General features: G+C 42.2%; 1 non-coding gene across 1 annotated transcript; it reads left to right on the forward strand.

Annotated features, from left to right (window-relative positions):
• LOC114081280 (U6 spliceosomal RNA) lies at nt 1–106 on the forward strand. Its single transcript, XR_003580766.1, has one exon. It is a non-coding gene; the product is annotated as a U6 spliceosomal RNA (small nuclear RNA).
• Nucleotides 107–15,103: the final 14,997 nt, after the last annotated feature.

Genomic DNA, 15,103 nt, shown 5'->3' on the forward strand with positions numbered 1-15,103 from the left:
GTGCTTGCTTCAGCAGCACTTATATTAAGTTGGAAGGATTCAGAGAAGATTAGCTTGGCTTTTGTGCAAAGACAACATTCATGCTTGTGAAGTTTCCATAGTTTTGAAAGACATCTATGATTTGGAAGGTTCACGGTGAAAGGGAAACCAAGATTCCCTTAGTTGTTCAACAGTTATTTGTAAACCATCATTTTCTGCTTCATGGTAGGTGCATGATAGGATATCATCCTTTTGTAATCACATCTAATAAACTCTTTATAGCCATTTCCTAAAGGCAAAAACAGGTTAGTGCAATGTAGAATTTTTCATTTTGTTAAAAACACACTCAAAGATACATGAAATTCGTGGCTCAGCAGACTAACTTATCATAAACTCCAAATAATCTTGTTATTGATTTTGCTACCATTCACCTCAGATTCTACCAAAGAAACATAAGTATTGGTGAGTCTTTGTGACTGAGTTGAAAAACATTAATGAGAAATTTTGGAAAATAATGCTGACAATATTTAATCTATCATGCAATTCCTCCAATTATGATGAAAAGACTTGAACTCCCTGAAATTAAAAAAAATACAGTGAAAAATTGATCAAGTTTTGGGGACCTAATGTAAAACCTGGGTAATGATGAATGTGTTAATTAATTTGGTTGGAATAATCATTACATTATGTATATGTCTATGAAATCATCACATCAAAAACATAGAATTTATGCAACTAATGTCAATAAAAATCTTTGAAATTTTTAAAAAGAATACACAGACTGCCTTGGCTCACTGGTTTCTGAGTTTCTCAGTTCCCCTTCCAACCTGATAGATGGAACCTGGGGTTAGTCTCACATACCGACTCTGACAATGAGAATAGGTTCTCTGGAGCTCTGTGCTAACCAGTATTTGGAAAACATCTAGTTTCAGTGGAGAATGAATTTGAGGTGCCCCACATGTGTCCAGGAGCAGACCATGGGCCATGTTTTAGCTTGCCTAGCTCCAGTTCTTCCCTTTCTGATAGATCCAGATTCCTATAGCTTGTCCTGGCCTCCCAGGCTACCTGGCGTTGGGGCTGTGGGCTCTGTCTAGGGAGCTGAGTGACACAGGCTGACCCACCCAGAGCTCCACCCCAGATTCTTGGCACTGTACGTACCATGTTCTAGCTCACTACATGCAAACACATGAGCACCCTGCCTCCCTCCCATCCAGAGGGACAGAGGCGGTGCCTCCTGTGGCCATCTCCACTGCCCAGCAATTCTCTTTCTTCCTTGTCCCTGCAACGTCTCTGCACTGTGTTGTTGTTGGATGATGGGAACAAGGTTGAACATCTGCCAAACATCTGCTCATGTCTCCTGAATGTGCTCCCAACCAGACGGGCAGGAAGCAGCTCCACCCTTGAACTGATCTGCCAGGGCCTGGGGCTGCCACTCCAGGACATTGCCTGGTTTGCTTGTGGGGAAGGAGGGGGAAACCCTGAGCTGAGATCTGGTCTTTTACTTTAGAGATGGGAGAGGCCTCTGGGTTCTGCATCCTTCCCTTTCTTTCCCAGAAGGGGCAGTGCTGTGGGTTAGGGGCATCCAACAGAAGAGAGAGACCTGCCAGAGATGACTGGAGAGGTAACAGGAGAAGTTCAAAGTCCCTGAGAGACAAAGAGGGGAGGAAGTGGCCATTACTCCTGGAATGGATGTGGGAAGGAGACAAGGATGAGGGTGAACAGCTTATTTGGGAGGTAATAGGAAACAGGGAAGAAAGCAACCTCAGGAACAGGTGTCTGATCAAATAGGTAACATGGGGGGTGGGGCTGGGACTTCATTCCACTGGGGGAACTGAGTTGTAGGATTTTGAGACAGGGTCTTACTAAATTGCCCAGACTGACCTCCTGAATCGAACGAAGTTGAGATTACAGGTGTGTGTCACAGCATTGGTTGGACAGCCCTGTTTGAAAGTGGCAAATAAAGGTTAACGATGGAGAGTAGTTGGGGGCATAGTCCTATTGGATAGTTCTCTTTCTCTTCCTTCTCCCGTCCTTTACTCTCTCTTCTCCTATTATTGTTCCTTACCCACCTCTTCCCCTCTCTCTTCTGTCATCTTCTCCCGTCTCCCTCTCTCATTTCTTTTACGCTCTCCGTCTCTTTCCTTTCCTCCTCTCTGTGTTCCTTATATAACCCAATCATCCCTTGTTTAAGAGATGAATTCATAAGGTGATTTTAGCCAGGTGTAGTTGCGCACACCTATAAACCCAGCAACTTGGGAGGCTGAGGTGAGAAATTTCCAAGTCTGAGGCCAGCCTGGGCAACTTTGTGAGATCCTGCCTCAAAATAAAAATATAGAAAGAAATAGAAAGTACTGGAGATGCAGTTCAGTTGTAAACCACCCCTAGATTCAATCCATAGTACCAAAAAAAAAAGAAAAAAAAAGGGACAACTAATTCTTTCACCTTATCTTCCTACCTCTTGAGGAGGAATCCTTCAGTCCCATTCTTTGGGGTCAGTTCCTCCCTATCCCCTGGATGGACACTGAGCTATTTCCTTTGGCCACTTGATGTTCCTAAACACTTCAAAACCTACTAGTGTAGTTATTAAAATGCTCTTTTTCCACATAATGATTATCTGTTGAACTTGAAGTACAGTTGCGCCTTCCTCCCTCCTTCCATCTGGCTTGATCCTGGCTGGAGACCCCTCCTGGTCTGCTCCCAGTTTTGCCCACTGCAGTTTCTGACCCTCTTGGAGTTGGAGTTTGAGAGAAGAGAGTAGGACATCAGGAAAGTTCTTTCCTGGCGGCACTCATGGGAGACCTGTCTGTGTTCTGTGTTCTCTGGTCTTGGCAGATGGCCAAGGTCAGCCTCTATGACTTTCTTGATATGCCCAGGGGAGTTCACTGGGATATCACTTGCTCTAAGCATCTTACCTGGGGTTTGTGTTTCTTGTCCAATCTGTTGCTTATTTCAGCCTCTGGGTGTCCCCTGTACCTTTGTATTCTTTCTGCTGAGGTCTTTCTACTCTTCCCAGGATGCCACCTAAGTGAGACCTTAAATGAGCCTACATTTTTTTCTTTCATGCGTCCACAGAAACTAGCCATGAATTCTTCGAGCCCTCTCAAATTCTGGGAGTGTAGTAGATCCATCACAATACAGCTGCTTCTTCTTCTTTTTTTGCCATCAAAACAGCAGCTCAATATTTCTTTCTCTCCTTAGCCTTTCCAGGTGGGGTCAGCACCTGGATGTCTTCCTCCCTTCTGAGCATGCTAATCAACATCACCAAATGGTCTCTTTGAAGCTCCTTTCATCGAGTTTGGGGTGGAGGGAGAAACATTCTATACTTCTTTCTTGGGGGTGGAGGGAGGACACGCAAGCCATCAATCTTCTCTCAAATACCTCCTGTTGTGCTTGAGTCTTGTAAACCTCTCTAATAGCAGCAGGAGGAGTGATTGGTTACTTTATTTGCAAATGTTTCCAAGAGAGAGCCGTAACACATAGTTCCCCAAACTTATGCCATTACAGAATTCCTTTTGCTTTATTATAGTACCTGGAACATTAGACTCTCAGAGGACTGCTGTATTCCTCTGTCCCTCCAGTTCTTGCCCATCCAGAAGATTGATCCACCAAGGCTCAGCCTGATTTCCCTGTCCTCTAGGAGGCATCTTTTGGCCTCATCAAGTAGAGTTAGGTACTTCCTTCTCAGTGTTCCTTGGTTGACCCATCCACACCTTGGTCCTCAATGGTGCTGAGGTGGCCCTGCTGCCACTTTGTCCCTGTAGTAGGCCTCTTCTAGTCAGCGCCCAACAAACCCTCAGTTAACTTCTGCTTATTGTCTTTGGCAGATTGGAACTTCTCGATTATGTACATAACACACAGGAATGGGAGCAGCTCACGCGTGCTCCCCTCAGGGATATGGGCTCCATCTCCCTCTCTCCTGCGCACCTTGAGTTTGCTTTGTGGGTTTCCCTCCAGGCTGTGCAGTCTGTGTTCTCCCTATCACATGTGGGTTCAGCTTGAATTAGGCAAAAGTATTTCCTGAACTTCATTAAACACCAGGATCCATGTGTTTTTTGTGACCATGTGCCCTGTTTTCCTGTCCTCACCTCTTTTACCTCCTGTTCATTACCCTTTGGGATCAGAAGTGTGAACTTCCATCTCCCTATCTCCTCTGTCATAGCCTCCCATTTAGGGAGGCATCTTAGACTAAGATTTCCCTCATAGGCCAAAGGCATTTTCTTTATATTATGGAATAAATTATGAAATTCATCATCTATGCCTCTATTTTGATAAGCTTGGTATGAAAATCAATTGGAAAATCCCTTTCTGGCAATGAATCTAGTTTTTAGGAAACTTGTGGCTGGAGATTAAAAAAAATGCTATGAATGTATGAGTAGCCAGATGACTTGCTTTACCTTCCTACTTAAGTGGCCTCTATCTGCCAGCTTCTCCCCCTCCCAGAGAGTGTCCAGGCAAAGAATGAAAACCAAAACACAAAGGAGAAAAGCACATTAATATATTTAAAAATAATATACCAACAAATAATAATACACCTATTCTAAGATAAATAAATAGGAGGAGGGAGAACATCCCAGGGAGATGCTTTTGGAATTAGGAAGACTTCACAGAATGAAAGCCATTCCAATAGTGAGAAGAGCCTACCTTGCAATTGTGAAGGTCTATTCAGGAAATGTAGATTTCAAAGGTGAGTCAAATAAATTGTTTAAGGACCATATATTCTAACCCCAAGCAACTGAATTACCTGTTGACTTCAGAATTTTTAGTTCTATTCTGATTAAAAAGTAATAAATGTTCACTGTGGGAAATGGAGGAAAATGAGATAAATATTGATAATTTTCAGTGTATCTCTTTAACATGTATTGTATATACCACCATCAGAAGCTATTACTAGAGACCTAGGCCAGAGGCATGATTATAGATCTCAATAAATCAGGTGTGACTACTGCCCCCATCTCCACTCCAACCCCCAAAATGAAAAAAAGTACTGGTGAAAAGCAGAAAAAAATCTTCAATTAGTATAGCTACACCAGAAAGACAAGGTGACTCACATCCATCTTGTCTTCAGGGGTACTGATATGAACTTCCATATTATATAGACAAGAGGACCAGAAATGTTCACCATCGCTCAGTCTTTGTCAAAATGTGCTCTGGTTGATTATTGTCTCAGGTTTCATCAAATGGGAACTTGCCTGTGATAAGGAGGGTATACTGGGGTGGGAGGTATTACAAGAAGTTTATCAGAACTGTTGGTTCTGGAATCCAAGGTGACTCAGAGCACAGGAGACATATGCAAGATGGAGGCAGAGATGCCAAGTTTTTGGTTTTTTTTTCCTTTGAGTTACCCACTGGACTTTTGCTTTTCCAGCCTCTGAATCCTTGTTACACTGCCACACTTAGACTTTATATGTACAAGCAAGTGGCTTGTGTTAAAGCACTGAATGTTGGGATTAATTTGTTTCTGCTATGGTTTGAATATGATTTGTTTTCTCTGAAACTCATGTTGAAATTTGATTCCCAATGTAAAGGTGTTGACAAGTGATGGGAACTTGGAATGTTTTCTCTCATATATGGGAGAAAGAGCAAGAGAGCGCATGCAGGAATAAGACAAATGACCTCACAAAAATAGAAGGAAGACTAATAGAATAGAGGAAGGGGACCAAGAGGGGAGGAGGGAGTGAAGGACATGGGGAAGTATTGGGGAATCAAATCTACCAAATTATGCTATGTAGTATTCATCAACATACTACAATGAATCATTTATGTGTATTATTTATATATATCAAACAGCAACAGCTAGAGAAGGAAATTGGAAAACTAAAGCAAGCAGATCAGGAAGAAAGGGAAGGTACTGGTACAAAGGGAAGGTACTGGTACTGGAAGGTGCTGGTGTTTGTTTGTACAAATATGGAATAATGAATTCCACTATTATGTGTAATTGTAATGCACTAATAAAAAATAAAATAAAAAAGAGATGTGATGGAATTTTTAAGAACTGTCTGGCTCATTAATGGTACTCTCACAGGACTGGGCTAATTCTTGCAGGAATGAGTGAGTTCTTGCTTCCAAGGGACTGGACTCATTACCGTGAGAGGCTGCCTGTTTTATTTTGTCTCTTTCATGTGTGCCCAATTGCCCTTCTGCTTTCCTCCATGAGTCAAAGCAGCATGCGTTGGACTTCCACCTCATGCATTTGGGCTTTCCAGCCTCCAGAACCATTAGTCAAAATAAAACTCTATTCTCTAAAAATTAGTAAGTCTTAGGTCTTTGGTCTTAGCAACATAAAATGGACTTGGACATTGACCATAATATAACCTGGCTTTTTCTGACTAATTTAGAAATTGGAAGTAGAAGTGGGATGCTGCTGTAACCAATAACTAAAATATGTGGCACTGACATTTTGGTTAGGCAACAGCAATAAGGAAACTGGATCAGAGACTAAAAAACCAGAAGCCCCTGTTACAAAGTGGCAAAATATTTATAAGAATAGCCTGGGATAACTTGGAAGGCATATTGCTTCCTAATGAACTTGAAGCTACGGTGGAGAGTTTAGAAATGAAGTGTTGGCACTACACGCTGGTTGCTATTGACCATATTTAACAAAATGTGAGAAGGAAGAAGCAAGCACAAAAATTTTACTAGTTTCCAAATAATTGACTAGTTTCAAGAGTAATAAAAAGGAATGGAGAACGGCCAGAAACTAAGGTTGAAAACTATTTGCCTCTAGATGACGAACGGTAAAATATGGGATCATGAAAGGCTTTGAGAGGTCAAAGGCAAATATCAGATTGAGAATTTGCTACCCAGTTGCAATCTGGGAAAAAATGAAATTAAGGGTGTGGCTTTCACACCTATCATTAAAATTTTCCCTCTGGCTATGATATCTTAGAGAAAAATTAGATGAAGCTTTCACACCCAGTACTCCAGGTTGCTTCAAGGTAGCCCCCATTGCAATTGTGTGAAAGAAGCTCAAGGAAACAGGTGAGGAAGCAAAGCAGATCTGGGAATCAAGTCTTGAAGGAACAGTGGGTGTGGCTCCTGGACGAGGAACTGACTACTAATTTTTGAGAGGCACACTGCCAACAAAACAAAACAAGAGGTCGGTGGTAGAGTGCTTGCTTGGCATATGTGTGAGGCTCTGGATTCAATCCTCAGAGTAGAAGAAACAAAAAACAAAAGGAAGCAAACAAAAATCCTTTCCTAAAAAAAAAAAAAAAAAAAAAAAAAGCAAGACACCATTCCCCCCAACGACCACTACATGATTTTGGCTGTAGAAAGCATCTATAGGTAACAAGCAATCTGACAAAGCTATGAAGACCCCAAGGAGGACACATTTTCCAAAGCCCATTTCAGATGAGGCCAAGGAGGCAAAGGAAGAGGAAGGACCTTCTAGAATGTATCCATGGAGCATAATCCCAGGGGCTCAGGAGGTGAGGCAGGAAGATCATGAGTTCAAGGCCAGCCTCAGCATAAGTGAGGTGCTAAGCAACTCAGTGAGATCCTGTCTCTAAATAAAACACAAATAGGGCTGGGAATGTGGCTCAGTGGTCGAGTGCCCTTGAGTTCAATCCCAGTTACTGCCCCCTGCAAAACAAAAAAAGATAAGGGGTTGCCCTCTGGAGAGCAGAATGAAGGATTCTCAGAGACTACCACTCTGGAATCAGAGGCCTTTACCAAGGTGTCCAGTAAGATTTGAGTTTCTATGGTTCTGTGAAGGCTGGTTCTTCCATTTAGCTCCTCAATGACTTCTGCCCTGTCCCTGCTCCACCACTGAATCCTAGGTATATAGAAGGCAGATAACTTGACCTTTAGGTCAGTGGTTGGCAAACTGCTCCCCATGGCTAAATACCACCTGTTGCCTGTTTTTGAAAGTGAAGTTTGATTGTGTGTTACCTGTGACTGCATTTAGTGCTTCAAGTGGTTAGCTAGACTATCATATTTATTTTCTGGCCCATTAAGAAAATGTTTGCTGATCCCTGTTCTAGAATAATAGTCCTCTGGACCAAGAAGAGCCACATCTGACCTGAAGCAGAGATGGCTACTCATCTGTTGGAGATCTGGTTTTCTGATTTAGATGCCCTTTGACTTGATAGGACTTTGGATTTTGCAGGGTAATTTTTTTATTTTTTGTAGGGGGAGGAGAGAGAAAAGGAATAGTTGGTGATCAGACTGGCTGACGCATTGAATGCTCACTCAATATCCATGTGCCCATTCTAATTGCTTTGCAGTTAAATACAGTCAAAAGATTGAGTTCTAGGCGACAGGTCATGAGTGAAAGTGACGTGTCACTTTTGGCCTGAAGCATTGAAAGCCCTTGTATATTTCTCCATGCTGTCTTATCCCCTGCCATGGAACTCTGAATCATCATGTTGAGAAGGTGAAGACACAAGGTGGAGACACCCTAATCTCTGAGTCACCTCTTGGAAGGACTAATAGAATTACACCTATGCCATAATTTCAATATAATTAAATTTATACTTTCATAAAATTTATATTCAGTAGTATAATTTTATATTTATATTACTAATAGTTTCCCATACTACATAAAATAGTCTTTGAGGACGTGATTTTTTAGTAACTTCATAATATTCCATTGGATTGTTTCATTGCTAATGCTCCATGCTTGGGAAGGAATGGTAAGAAAGGTAAACTCATTCAATGCTTGGAAGAGAACAGCTTTGTGCAATTTTTCTGAAATGCAATTTAATAATGCATTTCTCCCCAGTTTTGAAAATTTACTCATTGGAAATTTACCCTTAGGAGGGGCTGGAGTTGTAGCTCAGTGGTAGAGCACTTGCCTAGCATGTGTGAGGCTCTGGCTTTAATCCTCAGCACCACATAAAAATAAATAAATAAAATAAAGGTATTTTGTTCATCTACAATTAAAAAAAAGGAAAAAAAAATTTACCCTTAGGAAATTATGAGTAAAGTTTATCGATGAGGATTTTGTGTTAGCTTTATTTATAATGTCAAAATTGGAAATATTCTAAATGTTCACAGAAACAAATCAGTTTCATAAATGACAATGTGTTTCCAGGCATCGCCTGTTTGTTGATGTGGCTTGTTTAGCATGGAGTGTCTGGAACTTGAGACCCAGAATGTGGATCTGATCTAACAGTTGGCAGATTGGATGCCTCTGCCTTTCACACTGTATCTATTCATTCCCTGCTGACTGCCTCAGATTATGGATGGGGCTGGCCAAGGTTTTTCTTCTCTTAATTTCCTTGGCAGCTCACGACTTCTGGCTGCAAAGACTCTTCAGATGGTCTCTTGGACATCAAACAACTACAGCCCAACATTTGGTTACATAAAGTGCAAATGAATCATGAACACGTGGATTATATTTCCGTTCAAATACACAGGGATTTCAAATTATGGGAAATGGACTCTAGGTTGTACAAATTAGAACTGTGTTGGAGAAACCGGTGCGATCACAGAACAGATCCTTGGTTTTGTTATGTCCATCTGCTCTTCCCCAAAATATTTCTCCTTAGCACCCTAGAAATGGAAGCTATTTAAATCAAGGGGATGCTGAGAGCTAGTTTTTTCTCCAAGAGAGTTGGGAGGCCAGATGAATTTGCCAAAGGTTCTTGAGATTTATTTGTTTTGTCCCAAAGCCAGTGGAGACTAAACAACATGCAAAATGGTTCCTCCCTTCTCCTTGGCTTCTGTATTGGAACTTCTTAATTTCCATCCCTCTTTAGTATCATCTTTGTCTTGATATTGCATGTCTCTTCCATTGATTATCCCCCCAATATTGGAGTTTTCTAAATCCCATTGTTCCTACTGTACTTCTTAGTTATTTTAAATCTGAACCCTTGACTTTCTACTTTCTATATGCAGATGATGCTCAAATTTCTAACCCTATCTGTATCTTTCTCCTGATCTCCAATTCCTGCATTCATATGCCCACTAGGAATCTCCACCCTCTATAGCCCACAGATGCTCAAAACTCCCTATGTCCAGACTGAACTCATTGTGATTCCTCCTCCTTCCAGCTGTTCTCCCTGCATTTACTATTTTAGTAACTGAAAGTGTCAATCATTCAGCCACCCATGCCATTGTTTAACAAGTTTAAAAAAATTTGAGTTCTCACTATATGTCAGAGCCTGAGTTAGGTAAGGAAACATAAAGATGAATAAGATCTAGGCTTTGCTCAGAATGTACTCACAACCTAGGGAAGAGGATGGACATATAAATGAAAAGGAAGAACGCAGCATCAGCAATATGCAGAGGATGTGATAGCATGGGAAGGAGGTTTGACTCACATTGGCATTGGGGGTCTTTGAAGGAGGGTTCAGAAGGGTGACCCCTGAACTGAGAATCAAAAGGCAAGATAAAAAAGCAGGAGGGAACATATGCAAAAGCAGGGAGATGAGAACGGTGGGAACTATCACTTCAATGTCAGTGTGAATTTGATGTGGCTGCAGAAGCAGACAAGGGACAGTTGATGAAAAGCTTATATTCCTTGTTCAAAAGGCTTGTACGACCTTTTGCACAAATAATTGTGCCAAAACCAGTAGAGATACAGAGAGTTTATGTCGCCTCTCAGAGGAATGATAAGTAGAAAATGAAAAGGTCAGATTGCTATGGCTGTGGGAGAGGGTGAAGTTGAGGAGTGTGAGACTGGTGAATGGGTACAGAAGTTAGGGAATATGAGGGTCACCTTGGCTGTAGAGCATGAGAATCTCAAGAAGGAAGAGGCAGGGCAACAGGGAGAGGTTAGTGGGTTTGAGAGAAGGTTAGGATGTCTAACCGTCAGGAAGTTAAGATAAGGAAAAGAAGGAGTCAAGGTGGTTTGCAGACATTGGCTTGGATGATGGGAACACAGTAATGATGCAAGGACAGAAGACAAAGGAGGTCTCAGAAACAGTCTCCACATTTAGATAGTGGTCCCTTGAACTCATTCTGTGTCTCATGTTTTTGAACCAAGGTATACAGTGGTTCCTGTGGCTCAAACATGCTCACTGTCCTTTCCCATCTGGCTCACCCATCAAATCTTCAGAGGGAACTCATTGGAGCAGAACCTTTCTGACTTGGCTCAGTGGGGTCTGTGCCATCTTCTGGGCTTCTTCCACATCACCCAGAGCTCAGGCTGTACTTATTCCCAGATAATTCTATTCCAGTGCGTTCTCTCTGTCCCTTCCATCACTCTCCATTAGACAAGGACAGAAGGCTGGAGCCATTCAGTTGCTGTTTGCAGACTGATGAACTCATCTTGGGAAGAGCTGAGGGTTCTTTCTGGCTATGTAGCTAAAATCCAAGGCACCTGGGAAGCAAGGAAAACTGAAGTTTTGACATTGTGACAGTTGTTATCAGTGTGGTTTCAGGGAAAGAGGAGGAATCGTGAGGAGTGTAGTATGTGACCATCTAATGGTGTGATTTGGGGCTGTAGTAACTTCTCTTCCTATTAGGAGAGTGGAAAGTTTCTTCTGTGTGAGTGAATGACCCAGTACATTTGGAGGCAAAGCATAGAGGCAATCAAGTATGGGCCAAGGTCATTCAGGAACCATGGTGGGAAAAGAATGGCTGGAGGAAAAGTAATAGCAATGGAAGGATCAGCAAGATGGTAACAGGAGGCTGCACTAAGAGCTCAGTTGTGAGGCTTTAGGCAGTACTCTCCCTTGGTTCCTCAGCACTGCAGGATGAAAACCAGACACAATGGGATGCTTGAAAAGGGCAAAGAGGAGAACAAAGATTCCAGGTGCAGAAGCCCAAGGCTGAGACTATAACAGTAGAAGCAAAAGGATCATTGGGGCTGTGTCCCGTACAGATAATACATGCATGGAGACAGTAACTCAGAAGTGCTCCAAGACAACAGGAGCATTGTGTCCAATGCAGACAATGTGGGACAGCAACCCAAGTGGATTTCAGGCCTTCAATGTGGTTCTCATGAAGGTTTCACTGACTGGCAGCCTATTGGTGACCTCTGTTATCTCCATGGCCAGTGCAAAGAAGAGACAGTGCAAAACAGCTCTGGGAGGAGTTGGAAGGTACTTGTTCTGCAGAGAATGGGAAGCTTAATGACTTTCTCTCCATGGGGTCTTGTCTGCATTCTCATTGTTGGAGCTCCTCTCTCTCCATGAGCTCACTCTTGACCTGTACATCTTCCAGTCCAACCCCACCTCTGTGCTTACTAGCACTTTGATGTTCTTTTATTCTACCCTTTGGACTTTGGGCTGAGATCTGGTCTTTATAATTTGACTCTTGGGCCTCCCTTGATAACTGAGCCTTGAACCTCCCTTGAACCTCTTGTGTCAACTCCCTGTACTTCAGTCTGCCTCAGAGAGGAGATATGGCCTTGAGTGGACCATTGGCCTGTTTTTTGTTTTGTTTTGTTTTGTTTTTTTTTTTTTGGTTGACATCCATCCAGACACATTCAGTTCTCCGTGGAGAAGTAGGAGTCAGACAATGGACTTTTGTCCTCTGAGCATGGCATTCTCTGTCAGCCTTCATCCCAGCATTCTGTCAAATAGTGCCTCTTCCAACTTTCCCTAGGTGGACCCATTGAGTAATCTGAGACCAAAGATACTTAAGGCAGGAAGAACAAAACTTTCTTGTACCTTAAAATTGTGGTTGCATTATCTATTTATTCCCCACAAGGGAGAACAAAGACATGATGCCCCAGGACTTAGCCTGAGACTTCTGTGTTGATTTTTGTTCCCAAGTAATTCTTGGGTCCCATCTGTCACTCTTTGTTATTTATTGTTTCCTGGGCCCCTGTCTAAACTAGCAGTGGAATTCTTTTACTTCTCATTTTTTGTACTATGATACCATCATCATCACCACCATCATCATTGTTACCACCATGATTACCACTACCACCATCAGCAGCATTGCCAAAATCCCCACCATCGCCATTAACATTTTTTTTTTTTAACAAGGACATAATCTGTCCAACTATTACTGTGAAAACCCACTTGAAAGTATCACACAGAACTCAGGGAAGCTGGCATATTGTGTTCAAAATTGAAGGCATCAGTGTACCAACGAGCACGTTTCATCTCTATGGAAAAAAGACAAGCCATGGTCCAGGGAGGAAAGCTGCAGGCCTTGAATTCTGGTAGTCTCTGGGTATAGTCCTTCAAAGGTCAGTCTCAAATTGGAAAGAGGCTGGAGAAAAACAGCAAGTCTGGAACCAGAGGGCACAGAGTTCATGAAGAAGGGCTGGGAGCCGGAGCAGGCAAAGTTTTGCTCAGAAGTGGCCTCATAAATGTTGGCACCCATTGCAATGATCCTGTTCTACCAAGAGTTGACTTGAGTCAGATTTGTGAGGACAGAAAAGAATGTAGTTAGAGGGCAGGCATGTGAGTCACCCATGCTGATATGTCTGCAGCACCATTCCTAGCTCAGTTCAGGTACCCAGGAGTCCATGTTGCATTGAGCTGACTTCCTGGTGACAGATAATATGGTGAGCTTCTCTCCATGAACTATGATTGCTTTTGGGACTTATATATAGTTAATACAGTATTTTAAGAATTTTTTTTATGTTGGCCATAGATAAATAATAATAAACATGCATGTGTGTATACATATGCAAATATATGTGTGCCTATATATACACACATATATATATACACATAATGTAAAACATATGCACATAACCTAAAACTTTTACACTAAAACAATAAAAGTCTTCCAGAACAAAATAAGACTTTATATTTCTGGGTCTGTAGAATGTATTTTATGATAAATTAAATAAAAAGACCAGAAGGTTTTCAGGAATGTACTTTCACAAGTTCAAAGCACATGAAATACTGATAAAACAAGATTACTGGTCTTTATAATTTACTGAGATGTCTTTCTGCTTGGGAGCCCCTGTGAGCAAAGAAGACCTTGACCAGGACATCTCTGGGATCCTCTTTTCAGTGCACTGTTTACAACACTGGTTACAACAGGACAATGTAGCAAGCATTGTTGAGAGCCACAGCCGGGTCAGAATGACGCCTGGCATATTGCCAGAGGGAATGGTTGAAAGGTGAGCCAGCGAGCCATTGAGATGATGATTTGAGTTAAGCTGTATATAATTGCTGTGATGCTGGATTGATTGAGTTGTATATGGACCCTGCTTTGGGAATAGGGCGGCTCTGGGAATCTGCCTCTGGCGCCCTCTACTTTGGAGTTCCCGTGCAGTTCTCCTGGGGTTCGGAGAGATTGGGCGCCCAGAGCCCGTGGAAGGAATGTGTTCCCGAGTAGTGTGTGTGTGCAGTGTCGGTGAGAGTTGGGGAATAAAGAGTTGCTGTTTGAACCTACAAGGCTTTGTGGCGGCTCGGTTATTTGTGCCCAGCCAGACTGCAGCAAAGCATAGGTGGCTGAGATGGATTCTGATGGTGCAAGAGTGGTTGGCATGAGTGAGTAGTCCCTAGGGTTTTTCCTATTTCTATGATTATTTGTTCTTGAAAATATCATTTTCCTTCCAGACTTCAGTATTCCCATGTGAGAGGGTTGCAGTGCGAGGGCTGCTTTTGGATATGAGTTTCCCTGATGTGTTCAACAAAGTTCTAGGGGACTGCTAGGCAGGGTAAGGGGGCAAGGACCATAGACTTGTCACCCCACTTTCAGCCAGAGAAACTTCACATTTATCTGTGTTAACTATTACTGTTCCATGCAGGATATTGTTTGAAGAAAGAGATCTGGTCCTCTCAAATTACATGAATTAGATCATCTATTATCCTTTCAGCTCTGACTTCACTAGGTCCATGATGATGCTTGCCCAAGGCTTAGACTGGGTACCAAAGTTCATTTCAGGCCTCTCTGGGAACAGGTCTTGTTAAGTCTTTTTTGCTGATGCAGCTATTTAGTTCTTGATTGAGAAACTATAATTGTCACTTTTATGGTCCTTAGGTAAGAATGTAAGAATACTGGGTATTAATCCCACCTTCATCATTCCTTAGTTTTGTGATCCTTGGCAAGTCCCTGACCTCTGTGGACCTCTATTTCCACATCACAAAATGGGGAAATGATGAAGAGTAAATAATATATGTGGTAGGGTAGTTCTTTGTAACGTGTGAGGTGTGTAAGGATCGACCATCATTATTGGGTGTTTGATAGTTAATCAGATTTTGAGATTTCCAGTGCTAGATGACCTGATGGAATTTCAGGACTTTTCCCTGAGATTTGGGGTTAT

Source organism: Marmota flaviventris, chromosome 2 (assembly GCF_047511675.1).
Source record: "Marmota flaviventris isolate mMarFla1 chromosome 2, mMarFla1.hap1, whole genome shotgun sequence".
Taxonomy (NCBI): domain Eukaryota; kingdom Metazoa; phylum Chordata; class Mammalia; order Rodentia; family Sciuridae; genus Marmota; species Marmota flaviventris.